The sequence below is a fragment of the Triticum urartu genome, chromosome 4A, assembly GCF_056163025.1.
Source record: "Triticum urartu cultivar PI428250 chromosome 4A, HENAU_Tu73, whole genome shotgun sequence".
NCBI lineage: Eukaryota > Viridiplantae > Streptophyta > Magnoliopsida > Poales > Poaceae > Triticum > Triticum urartu.
In genome coordinates, this window is record NC_141876.1 from 452,117,500 (window position 1) to 452,141,582 (window position 24,083).

At 42.1% G+C, this 24,083-nt stretch overlaps 1 pseudogene; it reads left to right on the forward strand.

The window, feature by feature from the left end:
* The window catches only part of LOC147976139 (uncharacterized), a 56,007-nt pseudogene extending 42,021 nt beyond the window's left edge, over positions 1-13,986 (forward strand).
* The last annotated feature ends 10,097 nt before the right edge of the window (positions 13,987-24,083 follow it).

Here is a 24,083-nt window from a genome sequence, read left to right on the forward strand (position 1 = left end):
TTTATGGCCTTTCTCTTTATATATATATATTTATTCCTCACTTGGGACAATGCTCTAGAAAATGATGATCATCACACTTCTATTTATTTACAACTCAATGATTACAACTTGATACTAGAACAAAAGATTACTCTATATGAATGCCTCCGGCGGTGTACCGGGATATGCAATGGACCAAGAGTGACATGTATGAAAGAATTATGAACGGTGGCTTTGCCACAAATACTATGTCAACTACATGATCATGCTAAGCAATATGACAATGATGAATGTGTCATGATGAATGGAATGATGGAAAGTTGCATGGCAATATATCTCGGAATGGCTATGGAAATGCCATAATAGGTAGGTATGGTGGTTGTTTTGAGGAAGATATAAGGAGGTTTATGTGTGAAAGAGTGTATCATATCACGGGGTTTGGATGCATCGGCGAAGTTTGCGCCAACTCTCAATGTGAGAAAGGGCAATGCATGGTACCGAAGAGGCTAGCAAGGATGGAAGGGTGAGAGTGCGTATAATCCATGGACTCAACATTAGTCATAAAGAACTCACATACTTATTGCAAAAATCTACAAGTCATCAAAAACCTCGGTACTACGCGCATGCTCCTAGGGGGATAGATTGGTAGGAAAAGACCATCGGTCGTCCCCGACCGCCACTCATAAGGAAGACAATCAAATAACACCTCATGTTTCAAATTTGTTGCATAACGTTTACCATACGTGCATGCTATGGGACTTGCAAATTTCAACACAAGTATTTGTCAATTTCACAACTACTCAACTAGCACGACTTTGATATTATTACCTCCATATCTCAAAACAATAATCAAGCATCAAACTTCTCTTAGTATTCAAAACACTCTTAAGAAAATTTTACTAACTTTGAATTCCTAGCATATTAGGATTTTAAGCAAATTACCATGCTATTAAGACTCTCAAAATAATCTAAGTGAAGCATGAGAGATCAATAGTTTCTATAAAACAAATCCACCACCGTTCTCTAAAAGATATAAGTGAAGTACTAGAGCAAAACTATATAACTCAAAAGATATAAGCGAAGCACATAGAGTATTCTAACAAATTCCAAATCATGTATGGCTCTCTCAAAAGGTGTGTACAGGAAGGATGATTGTGGTAAACTAAAAAGCAAATACTCAAATAATACAAGACGCTCAAAGCAAAACACATATCATGTGGCGAATAAAGATATAGCTCCAAGTAAAGTTACCGATAGAAGTAGACGAAAGAGGGGATGCCTTCCGAGGCATCCCCAAGCTTTGGCTTTTAGGTGTCCTTAGATTATCTTGGGGGTGCCATGGGAATCCCCAAGCTTAGGCTCTTGCCACTCCTTGTTCCATAATCCATCAAATCTTTGCCCAAAACTTGAAAACTTCACAACACAAAACTTAAAGTAGAAAATCTCGTGAGCTCCGTTAGCGAAAGAAAATAAAAGACCACTTCAAGGTACTGTAATGAAATCATTATTTATTTATATTGGTGTTATACCTACTGTATTCCAACTTATCTATGGTTTATAAACTATTTTACTAGCCATAGATTCATCAAAATAAGCAAACAACACACGAAAAACAGAATCTGTCAAAAACAGAACAGTCTGTAGTAATCTGTAGCTAGCGCAAGATATGGAAACCCAAAATTCTAAAATAAATTTCTGGACGTGAGGAATTTATCTATTAATTATCTTCAAAAATAATTAACTAAATATCACTCTCCAAATAAAAATTACAGCAGTTCTCGTGAGCGCTAAAGTTTCTGTTTTTTACAGCAAGTTCAACAAGACTTTCCCCAAGTCTTCCCAACGGTTCTACTTGGCACAAACACTAATTAAACACAAAAAACACAACCAAAACAGAGGCTAGAAAAATTATTTATTACTAAACAGGAGCAAAAATCAAAGAATAAAAATAAAATTGGGTTGCCTCCCAACAAGCGCTATCGTTTAACGCCCCTAGCTAGGCATAACAAGCAAGGATAGATCTAGGTATTGCCATCTTTGGGAGGCAATCCATAAGTGGCTCTCATAATAGATTCATAAGGTAATTTAATTTTCATTCTAGGAAAGTGTTCCATGTCTTTCCTTAATGGAAATTGGAATCTAATATTTCCTTCCTTCATATCAATAATTGCATCAATCGTTCTAAGGAAAGGTATACCAAGAATAATAGGACATGAAGGATTGCAATCTATGTCAAGAACAATAAAATCTATGGGCACATCATTCCTATTTGCAACAATAAGAACATCATTAATTCTTCCCATAGGTTTCTTAATAGTGGAATCCGCAAGGTGCAAGTTTAGAGAGCAATCATCAAAATCATGGAAACCTAACAAATCACACAAAGTCTTTGGAATCGTGGAAACACTAGCACCCAAATCACATAAAGCATAACTTTCATGATCTTTAATTTTAATTTTAATAGTTGATTCCTACTCATCATAAAGTTTTCTAGGGATAGAAACTTCCAATTCGAGTTTTTCTTCGTAAGATTGCATCAAGGCATCAACGATATGTTTAGTAAACGCTTTATTTTGACTATAAGCGTGAGGAGAATTTAGCACGGATTGCAACAAGGAAATACAATCAATCAAAGAGAAATTTTCATAGTTAAATTCCTTGAAATCCATCATAGTGGGTTTAGCAACATCTAGGGTTTTAATTTCTTCAATCCCACTTTTATCAAATTTAGCATCAAGATCAACAAATTCCGAATTCTTGGAGCGCCTTCTAGGTAAAGGTGGATCGTATTCAGTCCCATCATTATCAAGATTCATATTGCAAAACAAAGATTTAATAGGGTACACATCAATAACTTTTAGATCTTCATATTTATTTTCATAGGTACTAGAAGAACACGCTCTTATAAAGGCATCTTTGTTATCACGCATCCTAGCGGTTCTTTCTTTGCACTCATCAATGGAAATTCTCATGTCTTTGAGAGACTCATTGATATAATGCTTAGGTGGAATAGATCTAAGTTTCAAAGAATCAACATCAAGAGCAATTCTATCAACGTTCCTAGCCAAATCATCAATCTTAAGCATTTTTTCTTCAATCATAGCATTAAAATTATTTTGTGAAGTAATGAATTATTTAATATTAGATTCAAAATCAGAGGGCATCTTATTATAATTTCAATAAGAATTGTTGTAGGAATTACCATAATTATTAGAGGGATTACTAGGATAAGGCCTAGGTTGAAATTTCCTCTATAAGCGTTGTTACCAAAATTGTTCCTACCAACAAAATTCACATCCATAGATTCATTATTATTCTCAATCAAAGTAGACAAGGGCATATCATTAGGATCAGAAGAAACACTCATATTAGCAAATAATTTCATAAGTTCATCCATCTCTCCACTCAAAACATTAATTTCTTCTATCGCATGCACCTTTTTATTAGTAGATCTTTCAGTATGCCATTGAGAATAATTAACCATAATATTATCTAGGAGTTTAGTAGCTTATCCTAAAGTGATTTCCATAAAAGTGCCTCCCGCGGCCGAATCTAAAAGATTTCTAGAAGCAAAATTCAATCCGGCATAAAAATTCTGAACAATCATCCACAAATTTAAACCATGAGTAGGGCAATTACGTATCATTAATTTCATTCTCTCCCAAGCTTTTGCAACATGTTCATGATCAAGTTGCTTAAAATTCATAATATCGTTTCTAAGAGAGATGATCTTAGCGGGAGGAAAATACTTAGAGATAAAAGCATCTTTGCACTTGTTCCATGAATCAATACTATTTTTAGGCAAAGACAAAAACCAAGCTTTAGTACGATCTCTAAGCGAAAAAGGAAATAGCTTCAATTTAACAATATCATTATACACATCTTTCTCCTTTTGCATGTCACACAAATCAATGAAGCTATTTAGATGGGTAGCGGCATCTTCACTAGGAAGGCCGGAAAACGGATCTTTCATGACAAGATTCAGCAAAGCAGTATTAATTTCATGAGATTCAGCATCGGTAAGAGGAGCAATCGGAGTGCCAATAAAATCATTGTTGTTGGTATTGGTGAAGTCACACAATTTAGTATTATCTTGAGTCATCGTGACAAGTAAGCAAACTAACACACAAGCAAACAAAAAGCAAGCGGGCAAAAAGAGGCAAATAGGGAAAGAGAGGGAGGATAGAGAGAGAGGGCGAATAAAATGGCAAGGGTGAAGTGGGGGAGAGGAAAACGAGAGGCAAATGGCAAATAATGTAATGCGGGAGATAAGGGTATGTGGTGGGTACTTGGTATGTTGACTTTTGCATAGACCTCCCTGGCAACGGTGCAAAAAATCCTTCTTGCTACCTCTTGAGCACTGCGTTGGTTTTCCCCGAAGAGGAAGGGATGATGCAGCAAAGTAGCGTAAGTATTTCCCTCAGTTTTTGAGAACCAAGGTATCAATCCAATAGGAGGCTACGCGCGAGTCCCTCGTACCTGCACAAAACAAATAAATCCTCGCAACCAACGCAAATAGGGGTTGTCAATCCCTATAAGTCCACTTACGAGAGTGAGATCTGATAGATATGATAAGATAATATTTTTGGTATTTTTATGATAAAGATGCAAAGTAAAATAAAGGCAAAGTAAATAGCAAAGGAAATAACTAAGTAGTAGGAGATCAATATGATAAAGATAGACCCAGGGGCCATAGGTTTCACTAGTGGCTTCTCTCAAGAGCATAAGTATTCTACGGTGGGTGAACAAATTACTGTTGAGCAATTGACAGAATTGAGCATAGTTATGAGAATATCTAGGTATGATCATGTATATAGGCATCACGTCCGAGACAAGTAGACCGATTCCTGCCTGCATCTACTACGATTACTCCACTCATCGACCGCTATCCAGCATGCATCTAGAGTATTAAGTTAAAAACAGAGTAACGCCTTAAGCAAGATGACATGATGTAGAGGGATAGACTCATGCAATATGAAGAAAACCCCATCTTGTTATCCTCGATGGCAACAATACAATACGTGCCTTGCTGCCCCTACTGTCACTGGGAAAGGACACCGTAAGATTGAACCCAAAGCTAAGCACTTCTCCCATTGCAAGAAAGATCAATCTAGTAGGCCAAACCAAACTGATAATTCGAAGAGACTTGCAAAGATAACCAATCATACATAAAAGAATTCAGAGAAGATTCAAATATTATTCATAGATAGACTTGATCATAAACCCACAATTCATCGGTCTCAACAAACACACCACAAAAAGAAGATTACATCGAATAGTTCTCCACAAGAAAGGGGGAGAACATTGTATTGCGATCCAAAAAGAGAGAAGAAGCCATCTAGCTACTAACTATGGACCCGTAGGTCTGAGGTAAACTACTCACACTTCATCGGAGGGGCTATGGTGTTGATGTAGAAGCCCCCCGTGATTGATGCCCCCTCCGACGGAGCTCCGGAACAACCCCCAAGATGGGATCTCGTGGATATAGAAAGTTGCAACGGTGGAATTAGGTTTTTGGCTCCGTATCTGATTGTTTGGGGGTACGTGGATATATATAGGAGGAAGGAGTACGTCGGTGGAGCAACAGGGGGCACGGGGGTGGAGGGCGCGCCTGGGGTAGGCAGGCGCACCCCTACCTTGTGGCCTCCTCTTTTCTTTTTGACGTAGGGTCCAAGTCTCCCGGGTCCTGTTCGTTGAGAAAATCACGTTCCCGAAGGTTTCATTCTGTTTGGACTCCGTTTGATATTCCTTTTCTTCGAAGCCCTAAAACAGGCAGAAAAACATCAATTCTGGGCTAGGCCTCTGGTTAATAGGTTAGTCCCAAAAATAATATAAAAGTGGATAATAAAGCCCAATAATGTCCAAAACAGTAGATAATATAGCATGGAGCAATCAAAAATTATAGATACGTTGGAGACGTATCAACCGTACGTATGCGTGAGTAGGCGTTCGAGACCCCGCCGGTATGTACGTACGTGGCCGTATTTACTTTCTTGCACCCTGGCCGCTGTACGTACGTGTACATGCTACGTGTGCGCCTCTACTACGACACATGCACGCCTCTACATCGACCAGTATGTACGTACACATTCGTGACCAGAATGACAATGCTACGTACGCTTCAACCAGGTAGGTCCCGACTGTGAGGCACTTCCTTGCGTGCGAAGATGTAGCTGGTGGGTCCCAGCAGTCAGGGGGAAACGTTTTTTCATGAAATACGGTAGCCCATCCGGTGAGTCCCTACTGTCAGGTAGAGGAATAATTATTTTGCGCGTAATAAGGAGGCACTTCCTTGCTGTGGCCGTGGACCCAGCTGTCAACCTCTCCACGTATAGTACTCTTCCGATGGGAGTCGTTCCTTGACCACGTTGACCACGCCGCGCCGAGAGCACCACGGCGGTGCACGACAGCGAGGCCTAGGAAGAGGACGACGCGGAGCCGGGGAAGACGCGGCAGTGGAAGCCCACGCGGAGAGGATTATGAGGGTTCACTGGTTCGGCTGCGGTGTGAGGCTTCCATCGCTGTAGAATAACAGGGGGTGTGGGTGAGTAGAGGCGGATGGCCTGGCCAGCGGTGGGAGTAGTAGGGGCAGTGAGGCCTCCGCGGCATCACAGCCAGCCACGGGAGGCAGGAGCACGCGGCACGATCGGCGCTGGTTTGGGCGGCTGGAGCAAAAAGACTAGAGGTTGAAGAAGCACTACGGCCGTTGGATGGACATCGTACGGTCACTGGAGCTAGAATCGTTCATATTGACTAAGTTGACAAAGCCCTCTGTCCCCTTCAACTTAGTAGGCCCACAAGTCAGCCTCCCATGCAGGGGGTATTCATTTTTTGTGCGTAATAAGGAGGCACTTCCTTGCGTGCGAAGATATAGCTGGTGGGTCCGAGCTGTCAGCGGGGGGAACGTTTTTTTGCGAAATACAGAGGCCCTTCCGGTGGGTCCCAGATGTCAGGTGGAGGAATCATTATTTTGTGCGTAATAAGGAGGCATTTCCTTGTGTGCAGCCATGGACCCAGCTGTCAGCCTCTCCACGTACAGTCCACTTCTGATGGATGTCGTTCGTTGACCATGTTGACCACGCCGCGCCGAGAGCACCAGGCCGGTGGACGACGACGAGACCTATGAAGGGAACGACACGGAGCCGGGGAAGACATGGCAGTGGCTGCCCACGCAGTGGGGAGTACGAAGGTTGACTGGTTCGGCTGTCGTCACCGGAAAATAACAGGAGGTGTGGGTGAGTAGAGGGATAGACAGGCCAGGGATGCGAGTATGGTGGGGCCGTGAGGCCTGCCCGGCAGCACATCTGACCACGGGAGGCGGGAGCGGGCGGTTCCGCCGGCGCTAGTTTGGACGGCTGGAGAAGGGAGATCAGAGACTGAAGAAGCATGATTGCCGTTAGATTGATATCTAACGGTCTGACGCTGGTAGAGTCGATTGTTGACTAAGTTTGTTTTTTGAGAAACCTTGTGTACGCATGAACTTAGTAGGCCCACAAGTCAGCCTCCAAATCTGTGGCAGACAACATAGAGCCCATTTGCTAAAAAAATATAATTTGCAGCCCATTTGCTAATTCTTAAGTAATTTATTACGGCCCATTTTTTGCCCAGGACCACGGTCAAAAAGTTCAACCTTATTTTGCATATTTCGGTGGAGTCCCAACTGTTGTAATCCTGAAATGATAAACATTTTTTTAAGAACTTACCGATTTGCCAAAAAATTCGTTTTGTTTTTCTAAGCAAATAAGACGTGGGACAATTGAGTTGGTTTAAGGGAAAACCAGTGGTAAAAAAATCAGCGTTGGGAGGGAAAACAACAACAAAAATAAGGATGTAAATATGAGAAGGGAACTTTATGTATTTTCAATATAATTATACGTGTATATGAACTAGTAAAACTATAGGTAGAGATTAGAAAACGGATGTAGGACATGGCATTTCGAGAGGAAAATAGAATTGGGCTATGTGTTTGATTCAGTAAAAAAAACTGCCTGCGGATGTTGTAAGACAAAATATAACTAACACTTGCGGGCTAGAGGCCAGTAGATACCTACTGGATCTTTGTGCCCCGTTGTCGTTGTGGGTTGGGCCTGTTAACAACAAATCCAAGCCTGGGCAATCTACAGCCCAGTTGAAACTTGCTCGACCTGAAAAACAATATACCTGCTCAACAAACAAGAGAATTCTGCAAGTACAGACTGATAACTGGGATGTAGCAGGTATATTGTTTTTTCATCGTGATAATAAGTGCATGCACTTGTTTTAAAAAAATTGGAGAACTAGGAATTCAACTGGCAGGTGCTTATGCTACCCATCAAATAAAAATCAGGTACCTGAAAATTCATTTCGAAACAAATGATTCAGCTTTATATCCACATCGACCCTTGGCATGATGGTTGGAAGCAAATGCCAAGTTCATACCGAAAGATCGTTAACAACAATACCAACTTGCGGACGACAAGGTAGTACAAGTACCAATACCAAACTAACATATAATCTTTTTACTCCCGGCCCTAGTGTTCGTCTAGTAGAAAATCTTGCAGAGGACCAGCTCCCGCTCCTTCTCTTTCTCCAGGTCCCCGAGGTGGTACTAGTGCATCACCCAGTTGGTCCTCTGCTGGTCGAAGTTCTTGTTGGTGTGCAGCACCAGAACCTTTTTGTTGCCCGTCTGCCGGTCGTTGACCACCACCGGCAAGGTATTGCCGGTCTTGTGCCACATCGCGTGCATGCCGCACTCTGCCAATATCTTGCGACGCGTCCACATGCCCCTTTTGAACGCCCTGGAATTGCGCTGGAAGAAATGCATGCTTAGGCCACTCAGTGTGATACCTGCAGTATTGTCGAATACAGGTTTTAGTGTACGTGGTTGGCATTTTCATAACATCTTTGGAATGTTGCAGTCACTTGTTTCACTTTTTATTAACTGTCAAATTGTAATTGCTTCACTAGGTCTGCATCTAAGAAGAAAAATAGAGCTATAAACAAAGGAATATGTTTGTGCAAGTAGACGGCCGATGGTGTCTTACCTGGAAGTTTCTCAGGATGGGTGTAGCATATGCTGTGCTCGTTGTCGATGGTTGGTATGAACAAATCGATGAGAGGGTGAGATCTCACACTGTCAGCAGTCACTTTGGCCTCAAGGTGCTCGACCAGCTCCTGGTCCATGGGATCAAACTTGACGCCAGCCGGCAGGACCGGCCAATCCTTCTTGGACTTGCATCATTTAATTCCAGTTATATGGTACTCAATGTATGATCAATCGACTGTTTTAAGTGAATGATGAAAGATTTCGACAAATAAGTGGTACTCCAAATCTGAAGTCCACAATACCCGAAGACGCCGCCGGGATTCTTGTGTCACCTCACGCACAGCGTGTTGTCACGTCAATTCAATGTGTGGACATGATGAATAATTTGACCGACGTATACTAGTACTGCTACTATACTACTTACTAGTCATATTTAGTGTCACGTTTTAACCATAGGTTTAACCAACAAAATGTCAATGCATGTCACGGAAAATTATTCCATTGGAAACTATGTTCAAATATGAATAAAATGATATAATTTTTTGTGACATGCATTAACATTTAGTTAGTGAAATTTATGGTCAAAATTTGACACAAATTACGAAGGGGACCAGTAAACCAGGAGGGAGGTAGTAGTACGAGTAGCGCAATATGCGGTATAGAGGACTAGTACAAATTTAGAAATGGGGTAAGAAGTTACAAGGCTGTGCGACAGACTTGTAGTCTACATGAGTAATACAAAATATAATTCCCATTGGACAACATTTCACCAATAAGTACACACTTGAAGCCTAATTGATATATATATAATATAGACCTGCTAAACTAAGCCTACGCGCATTATATCTTAACCTACGCTCCGGCCACCGATTAACCCAACCGGCCGTACGCGCTAATTAGACGAACCGCGCACTTGCTAGTGATCTATCGTAACCGCTTACGACCAGACTCAACGTGCTTTGCCTGGCATGGATTCCTTCGTAAAATATCAAACAGTAATGAGTTACGAGCACCAACCGCTAATTAAACTGGTTCTGCATGAAGTAGTATTGATGTGGCCGTCACTGTCATATATGGCTTCTGCACAGCATCTCCATCATCATTATCAGTACATCCTACGCAGGTGAGTTAGGATGCACTTGATCCCATAAAGATATCTATCCTTCTAACCAGAGGAGTGCTTCAAACTAACAACAGTACATAATATCGAACAAAAGAGGGTCATGCTACAGCAGCAGGACACATGGCTCAGTCTAGATATCAGTACGAATCAAGTTGTGCATATTTGTTGTTGGCATGAACCACATCGCCGCATGTCGGGTTTGCAAAAGCCATCCATCGCATGGAAGCTTGATACCTTTCACACACTAAAGATTATCTGGCAACAAGCTGTGTCGAGAATCTCTGGATATGGTGATTCATGAAACCCATGGTATGATGTGTAAACACAGTTCCCCCTGGCGAATGGAAGTTTCATAGCATGGTAATCATCGCCGGTGATATGATCGATGATTGGTTGGATGATCAGATAATTGAGCCTAAGGAACATGGAGTTGTTGTCGAGGCTGTAAACCCGCCTCCAGTTGAATACGCTTGGCCCAACGGAGTTGGGATCTTTCTCGAACACAAAGCATCCATAGCCATCAATGTCACGAACGCCCCAGGCATTGTACTGCATGTGGTTTGATGAAATGGTTTGGTCAATTTGGTTCGTGCAAATGAGCATCGAATGACCGCCGCCAGCTGAACGAGCGATAAACCACCACCCATCGGCTGGTATGATTCCAGGTCCTGGAATCATGAAGACCAGCGCATTTGCGTCTGCTGCAACAATTCAAATTGGAGACCAAAAGGACAAAAATAAACAATCATGTTGAGAGTATGTGTGGAATTAAGATTATTATAACAGTGACACATATCATAGACAGAGAATTGCAATGCCGTGGTCATAATCATACCCCAAGTTAAAAAAATAAGCCAATGGCTTTCATATTCTAGCAATATATCATGGTTCAAACATCATGTAACAATGAGAGGAAAACAGATATGACAGGGCCTACTCATATTCTACCATAGCACTTACTACAGTTATCATATCAAATCTAAGCAATAACATGCGTTGTTATAAAAATCCTGGAAATGATAGTAACATATAGCAATCATGAGGTTATACTCATAATATCTATTCTAACAAGTTTTAGATGCCAATTGTTCTCATATTAACTCTAACAATAACATGTGTGGTCATAAAAATCTAGGAAATGAGAGGAACATATAGCAATTATGTGGTTATAGACATACTATATATTCTAAATTTGTAACAATGAACAGGTAGTCGTATTCTTAAGGTAAAGATGAGATGAGATAGAACAATTACACGATGATAGTTTCCACCAGTATAGGCAGCCAATCTGTGCGTCGACCGCATAAATGATGCCATCATGCACTATAGCATCAGACAAAAATGTTGGGTGAAGAGGATCGACGATGAGCCATGACCATGTATGGTGACCGGATTCCAGATAGACAAATCCCATGTTGAACATGGAAATGAGCTTGCAATCCATGTAGTCTTGTGATGGTGTGGGCACTTCGCAGATTACAACCTTCAGCAGACAGAGGTCGAGCCAAAAGCTCGACGCCTCTCGTGCGTAGTAGGCAGGAGTGTCCGGCGGGCCGCGAGGCTCGATGGCGGCGGTATCCAATGATGGAAGGATGATCTCTCGCTGGGTGTAGATATCCAAGAGACGCCACGGACTACCGGATTGGTGGATGAGGACGATCTGGTTGGCCTTCATGCCCGCCCAATAGTGGTCGCGCATGAAGGACAGGTGGACGGGTAGTGGTAGCATGTCGAGGGGCACCACGGCAACCACCGTAGGATCGTCAAGTCGGTGTCTGGGCCACTTGCGAGGATCGGGCATCAGCAAGCAGGGTGTCTTGAAAAGAATTGGTCGGCTGCAGACGATACAAAGACACCGAGCATGTGGCCAGACGGACGGTGTTGAGCATGTCTATACGATTAAAGATCTGCTCCAAGAGAACATCGGGGAGGGAATTCCTATCGCGGCTCTGTGTGTCAGTAGGTTCTGCCATAGGGTTTCTTAGGGCGCTAAGTGACTGGGGTTTTTGGTGCCTGCGAGCCAACGGGGAAGTGGATTCGGGCTGGCGAGTGAAGAAGATGGCATGTGTGGCCGAGCAGTGAGCGGGGGGATATGGTACACGCGAGCTACCAAGGAAGATGGCCCGGGCGGGCGAGCAGTGAGCGGGGGGGATGGTGTGCGGCCGACGATGGGGAAGAGAGGAAGAGGAAGAAGAGAGGAGGAAGAAGAGTGAAACACAAGGAAGAAAGTGTATTAAATCTCAATTCTACTAGTACTACAACCAGGATATACCGTCCTTCGGAGTGTAAATAGTTACACCGATGACTTGTGGGTCTACCTCAAGAGGGCCCATATGTCAGTTAATGGAGGAGAGAGGTGTGTAGTCGTATTTGCAGAAGCGTGCTCCACTGGCAAACATGATGGCAGTACTGGGTAAGGCTGATTTAGTAACACCAACACACTGGTTCAGCTTTTTAATCAAGTGTCCCATCTGCTGGAGCGTGTATTGTCACTTCACTGTGAAGATTAGTTGAACAGTTCTCTCTGAATTTCAACTTGTAGCATTACCACAATTGTTTCTCTATCTAATGGCCTATTTTCTATCACTCACTCTGCCAGTGAAGAGGTTAATCAAGGAGTTCCAGTGCCACCAATTGGTCAAGGCCTTCTCAACATTGCCTTGGCCTATAATGCTGTGGGGGAAGAGGAGAATCTTCAGGTGCCACAAAACACTGTGGATAATCTACAACTACGAAATATGGCCATAGAGCCTGAAATGGTAATTCAGAATGTTGACTCACAGCTCCAACAAAATTTACAATCAGCCTCCACAATAGATATGCACAAGGAAGGAAGAGACAATGATGCTCCTGACACTACTCCTCCTAACATGGACATGGACAAACAAAATGAGGCTGAGAAAGACCTTCCAAATGCTGGAACTAGTTTTGCACCATTGGCTGCTTCTGTCAGTATTGTTGCTGGAGCAACTGTCACTGCAACTCAGGCTCTGCTCCCAGATGTCAAGGGCAAGGAAGATGTCCCAATCCCTCATGAGGCACCTCATCAGACTTGAACAATAAAGGTAATTTTGGATCATTTTCCTTGCCAGGTTCTCCTACTATGTTTGATTTACATTCCCTGGCTGAAAATCATGCTATGGAAATTATTGAATACTCACATTTAATTTCTGAAGAAGGATTAGATCTTTGGATTCTGTATTTTGCTCCAGCAACTCAGGGATCTGCAACCACTTTCAAAATTGAAATTCCAGTAAGTTGGTTTAACTTCATAATCCATTTGCTGTTGACACCTGATAAGTTTGGTTGGACAATGCATTTACTCAAATCTGATACATGGAAACTATTGACTGCTAATTGTGAACAAGAAGACACTCTGCTTTTTCATATACCTGATAGATGTGCTACTTCCCAGGCACCCACCTGTAAAGATTTCATACAAGGACTGGGCAAGGAAAATGAAGGAGTGAGCCCTGCAGCTCATTCCTCCAGTGGGGCAGGCAGTCCTATTTAGCAAGTCTCTCCAAATAAAGTCCTCCCACTTGGGGAAGCTATTTCAAGGAAAAGGAGGGAGAAAGAACCCCTGGTTGAATCTGAGGTAAGAAGGAGTGACAGGATTAAGAAAGATAATAAGGGTTATAGAAGAAAATCATGTGATGCTAAATCTTTCTTGCCATGTAATGCTATCCCTCTAGTTATTCAGAATTCAGTGGTTAAAAACCTGACTAAATCTTTCTGCAATGTTGCTCAGGATGAGCTTCAAGAAAAATTGTCCAAGAAACCTAAAACTAAGGGGCAGGAGGAGGTGGCCAAGGTGTCCAAGGCCACAAGAGAAGCATCCAAGTCAAAGATTGTGTGATGATGAGTCTACACCAATAACTTGGTTTAAACAGCAGAGTGTCCTGCTGTTCTCTTTTGGAAAATAATTCCCATATGTATGCAGTGAACTTTATTTCAAGCACTTGTTTCACAGTGGATGATTGCCCTGGGAGGCACCTTTTGCTTGTTGGTTGTATTCTGTTGAAGTGTAAACTATGGTATCTTATTGTGGGAGTGACTTATGTTCTGGCTGATGCTCTGGAAGTTCTTTTCCCTCATTTCTGGTTGTTTTGGTTTTGGTTGTCACCTGTTTCAGTGCAGTGCTTGAATGAAGTTCATTGTTGCATAGCTCTGTTATCTATTTGGATCACAATTTCATTGAACTTTGGGATAGCCACCAGGGGATGGACCTTGGTGTTCAAAGGCACATAAGTTTGGTTTTATATGAATAACAATAGAACCTGGAATATTCTAAACTGGAATGTGAGAGGTATAAATTCTCCAGAAAAATGGTTGGCTATCAGGAAAAAAGTGGAGGAAAGTGCTGCTGGGATTGTGTGTTTACAGGAAACTAAGAGAGAGAACTTTGATTTAACATATATACATAAAGTTTGTCCACAGAGATTTAATAAATTTGAATACTTACCTTCCATTGGGGCATCTGGTGGTATCCTCACTGCTTGGGATGGAGCATTATTCACTGGAGAGTTGATGTTTCAAAACAAATTTTCTTTATCCATTCAGTTCACATGCAACACTTCATCCAAGTCTTGGATTCTCACAAACATCTATGGTCCTTACAATCATGAGCATAATATTGAATTCATTGAATTGTTTGGTAATATTCAAATGCCTAATGATGTGTATTGGATAATCATGGGGGACTTTAACTTCATTGGAACACCTGAGGACAGGAATAAACCTGGAGGAGATGTTAATGAGATGCTTATGTTTAATGAGGCTATTAGTGAACTTGGTTTGATTGAACTTCCTCTAAAAGGCAGATAGTTTAGTTGGAGTAACATGCAGGACAACCCATCCTGGAGAAGTTAGACTAGTTTTTCACTTCTGCTGCTTGGATGACTAGCTACCCAGATACCATTGCCCTTCCCATGGCTAAACCAATTTCTGATAATCTTCCTTGCATGATTAAAATTGGCACAAATATTCCAAAATCTAAAGTGTTCAGATTTGAAAATTATTGGCTGAATCACAGCTCCTTTAAACAAGTGGTTCAGGATGCATGGAACATTTCAGTGGGACATACTGATTGTGCAAAGAAGATCAATGCAAAGTTCAAAAATGTCAGAAGAGCACTTAAGCTATGGGCAAAAAACTTAGCTTGTCATAAGAAACAGATTGCAGAACTGAATGATTGTATCTTTCTATGGGACTTGTTTGAGGAATACAGGGATCTATCCGTGTTTGAGAATAATTGCAGGAACATGCTAAAGGATTTTTTTGCTAACTATGCTCAATAATCAAAAGATCTATTGGAAACAGAGAGGTAAAATTAAAGGAGTGAAGTTTGGAGATGAGAACACAAAATTCTTCCATACAAAAGCTTCTATTAATCACAGGCACAATAAAATTGCTATGTTGTTAAACAAGGACCAAGTTGAAGTAACAGATCATGAAGGAAAGGTTACAATCTTATGGGAGGCTTTTAAAATAGACTGGGAAAATCCAATGGGCACTCCATGCACTTTGATCTAAATGATCTGTATGAAAACATAGTGGGCCCACAAATATTCATTGATCTGGAAAAACCTTTTTCTCAAGAAGAAATAGAAGATGTGGTAAAAAAACATGCCAACAGATAAATCCCCAGGCCCAGATGAATTTAATAATGAGTTTATCAAAAGTTGTTGGGATATTATCAAGACTGATGTTAGTGAGCTTATTATGGCCTTTCATGCTGGAAATGTAAATCTTGAGAGCATCAACACATCTTTCATAACTCTAATACCCAAAAAGGAAGTGCCACTCTCCCCAAATGACTTTAGGCCAATTTCTTTGCTCAATGGAGTGCTAAAGATCATTACAAGATTGCTAGCCAATAGATTGCAAAGATTTATTCTGCAAATGGTGCATATTAATCAATATGGCTTCCTTAAAGACAGAGTGATTCAGGATTGCCTAGGATGGGCATATGAGTATATTCACCAATGCCATAAGACTAGGGAGGAAATCTTAGTAATTAAACAGGATTTTGAAAAGGCATTTGATACAATTGAACATGCAGCAATCGTAGATATTTTTAGAGCAAAAGGCTTTGGAGAGAAATGCATATCATGGATGAAAGCTTTATTCACAACTGCATCTTCATCTGTATTGCTAAATGGAGTACCTGGGAAAATAATTTACATCAGAAGGGGAGTGAGATGGGGGGACCCCTACTCTCCTTTAATATTTGTGCTTGCTGCTGATCTGTTGCAATCTATTCTTAACAAAGCCATGAGGTTAAACCTAATCACTGCACCACTTCAAGTCAACTATTGCCCCCACTTCCCAATTGTCCAATATGCAGATGACACTCTGGTGGTTATGCAAGCAGATTCTAGACAGTTGGCCTGTCTGAAGGCCTTACTCAATACTTTTGCTTCAGCAACAGGGCTCAAAGTGAATTATGCGAAGTCAATCATGGTTCCATTAAACATTGCTGAGGACAGAGTACAACTATTTACAAACACACTTCAGTGTGCCAGAGGGCAATTTCCTTTTACTTACCTTGGCATTCCATTGGGAATATATAAACCAACTGTAGAACAATGTCTCCCTCTTGTTAACAGGATTGCAAAGAGATTGGCAGGTATCTCTATTTTCATGACTCAAGCTGGAAAATTGCTCCTGGTCAAATCAATGCTTACATCATTATCAGTTTTCTTCATGTGTTGTCTAGACATCCCTATTACCATAAATAAACAGATAATAAAATACTTGAGGCACTGTCTATGGAGAAGCTCTGACATGGAAGACCGCAGAACTGCATTGGTGGCCTGGCACACTATGTGTAGACCCAAAGAACAGGGAGGCTTAGGAGTTTTGGATATATATACACATAACAAAACCCTACTCATGAAGAATCTTCAAAAATTCTTCAACAGACATGACATTCCTTGGGTTAACCTGGTCTAGGAAACTTACTATAATGATGGGAAATTACTAGGAGATAGCATGGTAGGATCATTCTGGTGGAAATCCAATTTAGCTTTCATTGATCACTATAAAGCTATTGCTAGATGTAATGTGGGAGATGGTGTCAGTGCATTTTTTGGGATGATTTATGGCATCAGGCAGTGCTCAAACACAAATTCCACCACTTATACTCCTTTGTTAGAAATCCACAACTAAATATTCAACAAGTACTGCAGACTGAATATTTACAGGATCTTTCTATATCCCATTGACATCAGAAGCATATGAGGAATTTTTACAAATGGAGGATATCTGCATCTCTCTGAGGCAATCTGAATACTTGGACTCATTGGACACATGGAGCTACATTTGGGGGAATGAATTCTATTCATCCATCAAAGCATATAAAATTTTAATTGGGCACAAGCAGACTCCCCCACACTTCAACTGAATTTGGTAGAGTGCATGCCAGCCAAAACACAAAGTATTCTTCTGGCAACTACTTTATGATAGAGTCAACACAAGAAATCTGCTTAGAAGAAAGAGTTTTGTGTTGGAGGCATATAACTGTGCAGTAAGAGGGTGTCAATAGGAAGAAACACTACATCATCTTTTCTGGGGTTGTCCCTTTGTTCAACAATGCTGGGACTTTATATGTCCAACAAGAACACCAAATTTGTCTGTGTTAGAAGCATTTCAAGATCTTAAGGACAAACTAAATTACCCATTTTACATGGAGCTCATCATTCTTGGAGCATGGGCCATTTGGATAACCAAAAATAGTAAGATTTTCGAAAACATTGCACCATCTTTCCAAGGATGGAAGTTCATTTTCATGGAGGAACTCAAGCTTTTAAAATTCAGGATGAAGAAAAAGCATGAGAGGCAATTCTCTGTTTGGCTAGAAGCCCTGTTGTAATTTTTCTTCTTTTGTAGGCTAGTTTTTTCTTTCCTCTCTTCCTTTTTTCCTTTCTTTTCTTCTCTTTCTTTCTCTTGTTCTCTTTTCTTTTTTCGGTTCCTTCTTTTTCTAAAGGCTTATCTCAAGCCTTTTAGACTGCTTGTAATTTGCTCTATTAATTTATAAAAATTGCAGTGGGGTTTTACCCTACTGTTTATAGTCAAAAAAATAGTTCTCTCTGACCATGATGGGGAATAATGGATCACGAAGACTTCCTATCTACAGTATCCCTATGCCTGTATGCTCGGGCCCCTCCCAATGCTCTGCCTTGTATAGGTGCTAAGGCTTCCATGTAGGCAAAAAGTCTGATGTGGCAAGGTAATTAAGTGGAGAGATAAGTGTGGTGACCCCAGTACTAAGTGTGAGAACCTGGACAAAAGACTTAAATGGAATAATCCCACCAATGCATGAAGAACTTTAGTTACAAAATCATTAAATAAAGGATGCTTAGCACCAACAAGTTAAGCACCTGTACATGTAAGCATTGGGAGCTTTAGTTGCTGAAGTTTTTAATGTGCTTAGCACCCCATGTAAGCATCGATGCATCCTGTCCAACAAGATGAAACATTGGCCAAGGCACCCGGCACCAATAATGTAGGAGTTCTAGTACTACCTCCTTTCCGGTTTATAGGGCTCAATTCAAAAATCTCATCAACCAAGGTAGATGATGAGTGGTGGAATAATTTTTGTAGTTTGCAAAAAACACTCAATTAATGCACTCGTTTTCCTCAAAAAATTATGTTTACCAATGCATTAATTTTGTGTCAAACTTTGACCATCTACTCCCTCCATCCAGGTGAGTCATCTTTGGTTGTGCACCGTGACCAAGGAAGGAAAAACAAGAGAACTTAATGTTTATTTGCTACTCCCTCTGTTCCTAAATATTGTCTTTTTAGACATTCAAATGGAATACAACATACAGATGTATGTAGACATATTTTAGAGTGTAGATTCACTCATTTTTCTCCGTACGTAGTCACTTGTTGAAATCTCTAGAGAGACAAATACTCCGTGGGAACAGAGGGAGGCTTTTACTCCGTATTTGGGAACAGAGGGAGTATCACAATATGGAGGGAACAGAGGAAGCTTGAAATATGAGCATGTCAATGGGAGGGAGTAAAAGCTTCATGCATGCATGCATGCAACATGAAACACTCACACGTACACATGGACGCACCCAACACTCACACACCCATGCCGCACAGAGCACGTGACACAACACACACGCTCACGCTCAAGTGCTCAACCTACTCCCTATGTCCGTGAAAGACTGTACATTTAGAGATTTACACATTGACCAGGACATAATTAATGCCCAAAAGTAGCAGATTTATGTGTGCATGTGACCATTGAGAGAAGAAGATTAGATGAAGGTTGTTGCATGCTGTAATTAAGGATAGACATGTAGCCTATAGCTAGAGCACAAGTTGGTGCATTACTCAATCAATATCGATTTTAGATTAAAGGCTAAATGCATTGGAAGTGTAGATTTACACTCTTCGTTTTTTAGCTGATGTACACTATTTGTTGGAAGACTGAGGGAGTACACGTGCATGCACTCACATACACAGCCAGGGTGGTTCGCGTGCAACGGTTGGACTCCCGTCGCGCCTGCGTAAAGTTTTGTTCACCTGATTTCTTTGCTCTGCCAACTGACAGGTGGGACCCAGAAACCAGGTGACAATTTAACCAGTCAATAAAGTGCCACGTCAACTATGTGGCCGGTCAGTAGGGTGCAATACGGTACTCTACGATGAGCTAGTGATCGTATAATCACCGCAAAACTATATATAGTGACCGTAAAGAGCATATTGTTACATACGTTGACCGCTAGTGTATTTTTATCGTTTCAAATTAAGCCATATTTAACCAGAAAGGACTAGTACTTGTACTGTTTTGATGTGTCCCGTCAACTCACCGAACGAGGAGAAGCATGCTTACTACGCATCTCCCTTGCCCACGCGCGCAGTGGCTCGCAGGACGAGGAAAGGGTTTTGACTACAGCACCCTCTCCCTCTCGCTCGTGCTCGCCCTCGCGGTAGACATGCAACAGTTCAATCTGTGTCGGATTGCCCGAACCATATTGTACTATAGTATCATCAATGTTGGACCTTCCGAAAAGGCGAAGAGCCAAGTGCAAGGTTCACAAGAGTATGAACTGTTGAACCTCCCGAAGAGGCAAAGAGCCAAGCGCAAGGTTTTATAGGAGTTGTTGTCCTAGTAGGAGTATTACAGCTATAGCGAACGATGCTACTGTATGATGCCGCCACGTCACCTATATCCAAAGTTGTGCCACTTTTTTTCTCAATGAGCGTGTTGGATCCCGTGCAACAACCACACAAGTTGCACGTGTTGGAAATATGCCCTAGAGGCAATAATAAATTAGTTATTATTATATTTCCTTGTTCATGATAATTGTCTTTATTCATGCTATAACTGTGTTATCCGGAAATCGTAATACACGTGTGAATACATAGACCATAATATGTCCCTAGTAAGCCTCTAGTTGACTAGCTTGTTGATCAATAGATGGTTACGGTTTCCTAACCATGGACATTGGATGTCATTGATAACGGGATCACCTCATTAGGAGAATGATGTGATGGACAAGACCTAATCCTAAGCCTAGCACAAAGATCGTATAGTTCGTATGCTAAAGCTTTTCTAATGTCAAGTATCATTTCCTTAGACCATGAGATTGTGCAACTCCCGGATACCGTAGGAGTGCTTTGGGTGTATCAAACGTCACAACGTAACTGGGTGACTATAAAGGTGCATTACAGGTATCTCCGAAAGTGTCTGTTGGGTTGGCACGAATCGAGACTGGGATTTGTCACTCCGTGTAAGTGGAGAGGTATCTCTGGGCCCACTCGGTAGGACATCATCATATGCGCAATGTGACCAAAGAGTTGATCACGGGATGATGTGTTACGGAACGAGTAAAGAGACTTGCCGGTAACGAGATTGAACAAGGTATTGGATACCGACGATCGAATCTCGGGCAAGTAACATACCGATAGACAAAGGGAATTGAATACGGGATTGATTAAGTCCTTGACATCGTGGTTCATCCGATGAGATCATCGTGGAACATGTGGGAGCCATCATGGGTATCCAGATCCCGTTGTTGGTTATTGACCAGAGAACGTCTCGGTCATGTCTGCATGTCTCCCGAACCCGTAGGGTCTACACACTTAAGGTTCGGTGACGCTAGGGTTATGAAGATATGTGTATGCAGTAACCCGAATGTTGTTCGGAGTCCCGGATGAGATCCCGGACGTCACGAGGAGTTCCGGAATGGTCCGGAGGTAAAGAATTATATATAGGAAGTGCTGTTTCGGCCATCGGGACAAGTTTCGGGGTTATCGGTATTGTACCGGGACCACCGGAGGGGTCCCGGGGGCCCACCGGGTGGGGCCACCTGTCCCGGGGGGGCCACATGGGCTGTAGGGGGTGCGCCTTGGCCTACATGGGCCAAGGGCACCAGCCCTACTAGGCCCATGCGCCTAGGGTTTCCATGGGGAGGAGTCCCACTAGTGGAAGGCACCCCTAGGTGCCTTGGGGGGAAGGGAAACCTCCCTTGGGCAGCCGCACCTAGGAGATTGGATCTCCTAGGCTGGCGCACCACCCCCCTTGGCCCTCCTATATATAGTGGGGGAGAGGAGGAACTTAACACACCAGCCCCTGGAGCCTCCCTCTCTCCCCGTTACGTCTCTCTCTCTCGTAGTATAGGCGAAGCCCTGCTACTGTGACGCCCTGCATCCACCACCACGCCGTCGTGTTGCTGGATCTTCATCAACCTCTCCCTCTCCCCTTGCTGGATCAAGGCATGGGAGACGTCTCCGGGCTGTACGTGTGTTGAACGCGGAGGTGCCGTGCGTTCGGCACTTGATCATCGGTGATTTGAATCACGACGAGTACGACTCCATCAACCCCGTTCTCTTGAACGCTTCCGCTTAGCGATCTACAAAGGTATGTAGATGCACTATCCTTCCCCTCGTTGCTAGTCTCTTCATAGATAGATCTTGGTGACACGTAGGAAAATTTTGAATTTCTGCTACGTTCCCCAACAGTGGCATCATGAGCTAGGTCTATTGCGTAGATTCTATGCACGAGTAGAACACAAAGTAGTTGTGGGCGTTGATTTTGTTCAATATGCTTGCCGTTACTAGTCTTATCTTGATTCGGCGGCATCGTGGGATGAAGCTGCCCGGACCGACCTTACACGTACTCTTACGTGAGACAGGTTCCACCGACTGACATGCACTAGTTGCATAAGGTGGCTAGCGGGTGTCTGTCTCTCCTACTTTAGTCGGATCGGATTCGATGAAAAGGGTCCTTATGAAGGGTAAATAGCAATTGGCATATCACGTTGTGGTTTTGCGTAGGTAAGAAACGTTCTTGCTAGAAACCCATAGCAGCCACGTAAAACATGCAAACAACAATTAGAGGACGTCTAACTTGTTTTTGCAGGGTATGCTATGTGATGTGATATGGCCAAAAGGATGTGATGAATGATATATGTGATGTATGAGATTGATCATGTTCTTGTAATAGATGATCATGGAGCCCCAAGATGGAGATCAAAGGAGCTACATGATATTGGCCATATCATGTCACTATTTGATTGCATATGATGTTTATCATGTTATGCATCTTGTTTACTTAGTACGACGGTAGTAAATAAGATGATCCCTCATTAAAATTTCAAGAAGTGTTCTCCCCTAACTGTGCACCGTTGCTACAGTTCGTCGCTTCGAAGCATCACGTGTTAATCGGGTGTGATAGATCCTTTCGTTCACATACAACGGGTGTAAGCAAGATTTACACATGCAAAAACACTTAGGGTTAACTTGACGAGCCTAGCATGTGAAGACATGGCCTCGGAACACAGAGACCGAAAAGTCAAACACGAGTCGTATAGAAGATACGATCAACATGAAGATGTTCACCGACGTTGACTAGTCCGTCTCACGTGTTAATCGGACATGGGCTAGTCGACTCGGATCGTGTAATACTTAGATGACTAGAGGGATGTCTAATCTAAGTGGGAGTTCATAAGATGAACTTAATTATCCTGAACATAGTCAAAAGGATTTTGCAAATTATGTCATATCTCACGCTTTAGTTCTACTGTTTAGATATGTCCCTAGAGAAAAATTAGTTGAAAGTTGATAGTAGCAATTATGCGGACTAGGTCCGTAAACTGAGGATTGTCCTCATTGCTTCATAGAAGGCTGATGTCCTTAATGCACCGCTCAGTGTGCTGAACCTCGAACGTTGTCTGTGGATGTTGCGAGCATCTGACATACACGTTTTGATAACTATGTGATAGTTCAATTAAACGGTTTAGAGTTGAGGCACCAAAGACAGTTTTTTGAAACGTCACGAAACATATGAGATGTTTTGAGGGCTGAAATTGGAATTTCAGGCTCGTGCCCACGTCAAGAGGTATAAGACCTCCGACGATTTTCTTAGCCTGCAAACTAAGGGAGAAAAGCTCAATTGTTGAGCTTGTGCTCAGATTGTCTGAGTACAACAATCACTTGAATCAAGTGGGAGTTAATCTTCCAGATAAGATAGTGATGTTTCTCCGAAGTCATTACCATCAAGCTGCTAGAGCTTCGTGATGAACTATAATATATCAGGGACATATATGATGATCTTTGAGATATTCGCGATGTTTGACACCACGAAAGTAGAAATCAAGAAGGAGCATCAATTGTTGATGGTTGGTGAAACCACTAGTTTCAAGAAGGGCAAGGGCAAGAAGGGATACTTCATGAAACGGCAATTCAGCTGCTGCTCTAGTGAAGAAACCCAAGGTTGAACCCAAACCCGAGACTAAGTGCTTCTGTAATAAGGGGAACAACCACTGGAGCAGAATTACCCTAGATACTTGGTAGATTAGAAGGCTGGCGAGGTCGATAGAAGTATATTGGATATACATTGTGTTGATGTGTACTTTACTAGTACTCCTAGTAGCACCAGGGTATTAGATACCGGTTCGGTTGCTAAGTGTTAGTAACTCGAAATAAAAG